A 6,004-nucleotide genomic window follows, 5' to 3' on the forward strand; every position below is an offset into this window, starting at 1 on the left:
CCCCTCCCATCTCCCTCCCCAGGCAGCATAGTAAACAGGGTGACATTTCTGAGCTCAGGAGACAGATCAGTTACTGGTCTGCACAACTCCAATAATAGTACTGCTTCCATCTGCGTAGCAAACGAGATTGTTAAATAATTCTCTTTAACTTAAATAGCTAATGAGGAGCCCAGAGAACAGGGGAAGAGAGGAGAGTTGGAGAGGGAGGGGAGGGGAGGGGAAGAAAGGGAGAGAGATGCCTGCTGTTCAAAGTGGGGAGCAGGGGTGTGTGCCCCCCTCCGCCAGCCTGCCAAGCGGGACACACTCTGAGATACTGAGGGAAAGCAATGGCATGTTGCTTGGCTCCTAGCAAAAAACTCAAACCAAATCCAATGCTATCCAACTCGTGGCAACCCTACAGGACAGAGTAGAACTGCCCCGTAGGATTTCCAAGGCTGTAATCTTTACAGAAGCAGACTGCCACATCTTTGTCCCACAGAGCAGCTGATGGGTTCAAACCGCCAACCTTTACTTTAGCAGCTGAGCGTTTTAACCACTGTGCCACTCAGGTCTATAGACATCTCCCAAGACATCGGAACCAAATGGCAGAAGCACTCAATAAATAGGATTACCATCATGCCCTCTGGAGCCCTCATGGCTCACTGGCTGAGTTCAGCTGCTAATCAGAAGGTCCACAGTTTGAATCCACCAGCTGCTCCTTAGAAACCCTGTGGGGCAGTTATATTCTGTCCTATAGGGTTGCTATGAGTCAGAATTGACTCAACGACTTTGGGTTTTATCATGCCTTCCACATCTGGCTGCTCCATTTCCTTGCCTTATTGCAAATGACATATTTAGTAATAAAATGCCAGATTTGTCTTTCCACATAGGAAATAAAATGTTATAGTAACTGACATCTTAACTACGCCTTATAAGCTAAAGAAAGGCAGACGGATGGTTGAATGCTCACAGACACTAACAAATTAACACCGACAATCAGTGGCCTCTCCTAAGGAGGAAAACACACAGGAAATGTTAGCTGTCAACAGCACAGGCAAAAACAGCAAAACTTGCTCCCAGAGTATTATTCTAGACTTTTCTAAGGGTGAAATCAATGGAACTCAAGAGTAAACTTACTTATATTATTGAACTCTCCCTTCTCAACCGTGGGTTCCTCATCACCAGCTTTCCTGTGGCCTTCTGCTTTCTAGTCCTTGCCCCTGGGCTGGTGTGCCCCTTTAGTCTTCTTTTGTCTGTCTAATCTTTTGCCGAAGGATGAATCTCAGGAATGACTTCATTACTTAGATAAAAGGGTGTTTTGGGGCCATACTCTCAGGATTTCTCCAGTTTCTGTCAGGCCAGCAAGCCTGGTCTTTCTTTTTTGAGTTAGAACTTTGTTCTACATTTGTCTCCAGGTCTGTCCAGGACCCTGTATTGTGATCCCTGTCAGAAGAGTTGGTGGTAGTAGCTGGGCACCATTTAGTTTTACTGGACTCAGTCTGGTGGAGGCCAAGGTAGATGTGGTCCATTAGCCCTTTGGACTAATCTTTCTCAAGGGTAAACTTTTAAGAGGCTGCCGCGTTGTAAAAACCCATTGCCGTAGAGTTGATTCCAACTCACGGTGACCCTGTAGGACAGAATAGAACTGCCCAGTAGGGTTTCCAAGGCTGTCATCTCTAGGGAAGCAGACTGCCACATCTTACTCCTGAAGAGCGCTGGTGGGTTAGAACCACCGACCTTTTGGTTAGCAGAGAGCACTTTAACCACTGTGCCACCAGGGCTCCTCTTGCATCATAAAACATGTACAAATTGCTTGAGCATTCTACGGGAGTTGTTAACTGTCCCTGTTTCCAGCCCTGGCCATGGAACTTTATATCTCCTTCCTGCTTCCACATCTAACTAGAGACTTCCTTTCTCATTGGGTTAAAAAAAGAAAACAAAAACAAACCGTTGCCATCAAGTTGATTCCACCTCATAGCAACCCTATAGGACCTTATAGGAAGGAGAAGAATTGCCCCGTAGAGCTTTCAAGGAGCGCTTGGTGGATTTGAACTACTGACCTTTTGGTTAGCAGCAGTAGCACTTAACCACTGCTCCACCAGGATTTTCTCTCATTGGATGGTAGGGGTATATTTGATCCAGGTCTTTTGATATGCAGAAGGGAAAGGAACCAAAATAAGTAAGGGATTGCTCTCAGTGATCCTACCGAAGTGGGGGCATGGGGGCACACATTTTCATTAACTTCTACCACCTCATGTTCCTTTTCCCATGTTTGGTTTCCCCTACTGGGTCTCCAACGATCTGGATCAGATATACCCCTACCACCCAGTAAGAAAGGACGTCTCTACTTAGATGTGGAAGCAGGAAGCAGACACAGATCTTAAGTTGCATGGCCAGGGCTGGAAAAAGAAATAGCTAACAATTCCCATACAACGCTTGAGCAATTTATACGTTTTCTGATGCAAGAGGACCCTTGGTGGTGCAGTGATTAAAGCACTCCACTGCTAACCAAAAGGTCGGCGGTTCGAAACCATCCCCCAGCTGCTCCATGGGAGAAAGATGTGGTAGTCTGCTTCTGCAGAGATTTACAGCCTTGGAACCCCTAGGGGGTCACTATGAGTCAGAATCTAACCCAAGGGCAGTGGGACTGATCTTCTGTTCCCCAGTCAGCTGTTACAAATTGTCATGGATTGAATTATGTCCCCCCAGAAATGTGTGTATCAACTTGGTTAGGCCATGACTCCCAGTAGTGTGTGGTTGTCCTCCATTTTGTGATTGTGATTTTATGTTGAGAGGATTAGGGTGGGATCGTAACACCACCCTCATTCAGGTCACCTCCCTGATCCAAGCAAGTTAAAGGGAATTTCCCTGGGGTGGGGCCTGCACCATCTTTTGTCTCTCAAGAGATAAAAGGAAAGGGAAGCAAGCAGAGAATTCAGGACCTCATATCACCAAGAAAGCAGTACCTGGAGCATAGCATGGCCTTTTGACCCAGGGTCCCTGCGCCTGAGAAGCTCCTTGACCAGGGGAAGATTGAGAACAAGGACCTTCCTCCAGAGCCAACACAGATAGAAAGCCTTCCCCTGGAGCTGACACCCTGAATTTGGACTTGTAGCCTACTAGACTGTGAGAGAATAAATAAATAAAATACCCACTTGTGGTATTTCTATTGTAGCAGCACCAGGTGACTGAGACGCAAGTACCGAATGTACAGGGAGAAGAGACTCAGAAAGGCACCCTTGGTTATTTTTGTTCTCAACACCTGCCTCTTAAATCTCTCATAGCCCAGTTATGGGAACGGTGCCTGTGCAAAGTCAAATGAGCCTATTCCTGTGCCAGGTGGGGACTGGGGACAGTTTGCTGCGTAATACTTTCAGCTGCTTCCTCGTTTGTTCTGGAACTTGAATGGGGCTGTGTAGCTGAGTACAGTAGGTACTTGCTGAATGCTTATTCAAGGAACCAGAGGCAGTTCTGCACATTCTGGGAAATTGTTGAACATTTAAGAAACTTATTTAAGGTAGAAGGGGAACAGCTGGCTTTCGTTAATTTTTTCAAAGAATGAGCCATTCCAAAGGCTGCTTAAATGAATAAACCCCTCAAATAACTCAACTGAAAGTTTCTGTTTTGTTACTTCCTGTAAAATGAATAAAAATAGGATGCTGTTTTGTTGTTGGGGTTTGTTTTCTTTTGGAGGGAGGGACTTTTTTCCCTACTCAAGTTTTACTTTTTAAGCCTCATTTATTTATTTATTTATTCATTTTTTTAAAGTTGTGTTTTAGGTGAAAGTACATAGTGCAGATTAGCTTCTCATTCAACTATTTAAGCACAAATTGTGTTGTGACGTTGGTTGCAATTCCCGCAATGTGTCAGCACTCTCCCCCTTTCCACCCCGGGTTCCCGTGTCCCTTCCTCCAGTTTTTCTGTCCCTTTCTGCCTTTTTCTCTTGGCTTTTGGGCAGGTGTTGCCCTTTTGGTTTTGTATTCTTGATTGAACTATAAACACATTCTTCACATGTGTTATTGTTTGTGTCCTAGGCCTGTCTAATCTTTAGCTGAAAGGTGGACTTCCTGAGCGCCTTCATTTCTGAGTTAGCAGGGTGTCCAGGGCCATAATCTCGGGGGCTTCTCCAGTCTTTGTCAGACCAGTGAGTCTGGTGTTTTTTGTGAATTTGAATTTTGATCTATGTTTTTCTCCCACTCTGTCCAAACCAAAAACAAACCCAATGTCATCGAGTAAATTCTGACTTGTAGCCACTCTATAGGACAGAGTAGAACTGCCCCACAGAGTTTCCAAGGAGCGGCTAGTGCATTTGAACTGCCGACTTTTTGGTTAGCAGCTGTAGCTCTTAACCACTGCACCACCAGGGTTTCTTCTCATTCTGTCCAGGACCCTCTATGGTCATCCCTGTCAGAGCAGTTGGTGGTAGTAGCTGGGCACCATCTAGTTCTTCTAGGCTCAAGCTAGTGGAGGCTGTGGTTCATGTGCTCCGTTAGTCTTTTGGACTAATATTTTCCTTGTGTCTTTGTTTTTTTTTTTCATTCTCCTTTGCTCCAGGCGAGATGGGACCAATAGATGTATCTTAAGTCCCATCATTTTTGACAGTCTTTCGATGCTTCTTAATTCAGAAAAGCAGAGTTATAAATTAGTTTTGGGGGAATTAATGGAAATTGGTTACTTGGCAAGTTTGGGAAGGAGATCCACCGACTTTTGCAATACTCTAAGTTCTCTTTCAAGTGCATTGACACTTGTGTGACTTTTATATCAGATAGTATTCTTCCAGCTGCAAGTACCCAGAACCTCTGGAGCTAGATATAAAAAGGGAGAATTTAAATTAAAGATGGTTGGTGTGTCATGGAAGGCAAAGGCAGGAACCGTCAGGCCTTGGAAAGTTCTCAGAAGCAGGACCTGGTCATGGTCCAGGAGCAATGAAGTCTTTTTGGACCATCTTTTTTTTTTTTTTGGTGGTAAAATGTATATGACATTAAATTTGTCACTGTAGCCATTATAGAGTGTACAATTCAGTGGCATTCACAGTGTTGTGCAACTGCCCAACCAAAACCAAATCCATTACTGTCAAGTCACGCAGACTCATGGCCGCTTTGTGTGTTTCAGAGCAGAACTGCGCTCCCTAGGGTTTTCAATGGCTATAATCTTCCAGAAGGAGTCCTGGAGTGGCACAATTAAGCACTTGTATACTATTATTTTTATACTAACTGAAAGGTTGGCTTTTCAAGTCCACCCAGAGATGCCTTAGAAAAAAACCCTGGCAATTTGCTTCCAAAAGTTCACAACCATTGAAAACCCTAGGGAGTGCGGTTCTACTCTGACACGTTTTGGGTTGCCATGAGTTGGAATTGACTTGACAGCAATAGATTTACGGCACCGCTGGGTGGATTCAAACCATCAACCTTTCAGTTAGGCGAGCGCAAGCCATTTGCACCACTCAGGGACCTTGTGCAACCATCATCACCCTCTATTTCCAAAACTTCTTCATCGCTTCGTAGGCCATCTCTGCCCCTCATCTTTGTCTGCCCCATTCCTTCCTCTTTACAGAATGGCTTCCCAGTTTTTTTGCGTTTTCTTCTCCTTGTTCATAGGCATTCTCAGGTGGAATGTGTCTACCCCACGGCTCTGAGCATATGTGTTGCAGGTTCAGCCCCTTCGCGGAAGAGCTCGAATCTCGTCAAGGTCTTTCACCAGCCAGGAAGCCCCTGGAGCTTCCAAGAAACAATGTAGGTGGAACCTCCTACTTCCAATAAAGTCCACGGCCTTTATTAGAGCCTCATTACATAGCACGATTGATTGAATCTGCCCCCTCCCCTGAGGTCAGGCTGACAGAGTGGTGGGTCTTTCTGACCTGGTCAGCCCCCACCCAGCAGGCATCTCATTATCATATACCCTCAGATGTGGTCTGGACGCTTCACAGAGACACTTTAATCACTGAGGAAATTCCAGATTTAGACATCATTGCCCAGGAACCAAAGACAAAGACCGTAATTTGGTAAAGTTAAATCCTTTACGCCAC

This window comes from Loxodonta africana, chromosome 20 (assembly GCF_030014295.1).
Source record: "Loxodonta africana isolate mLoxAfr1 chromosome 20, mLoxAfr1.hap2, whole genome shotgun sequence".
Lineage (NCBI taxonomy): Eukaryota > Metazoa > Chordata > Mammalia > Proboscidea > Elephantidae > Loxodonta > Loxodonta africana.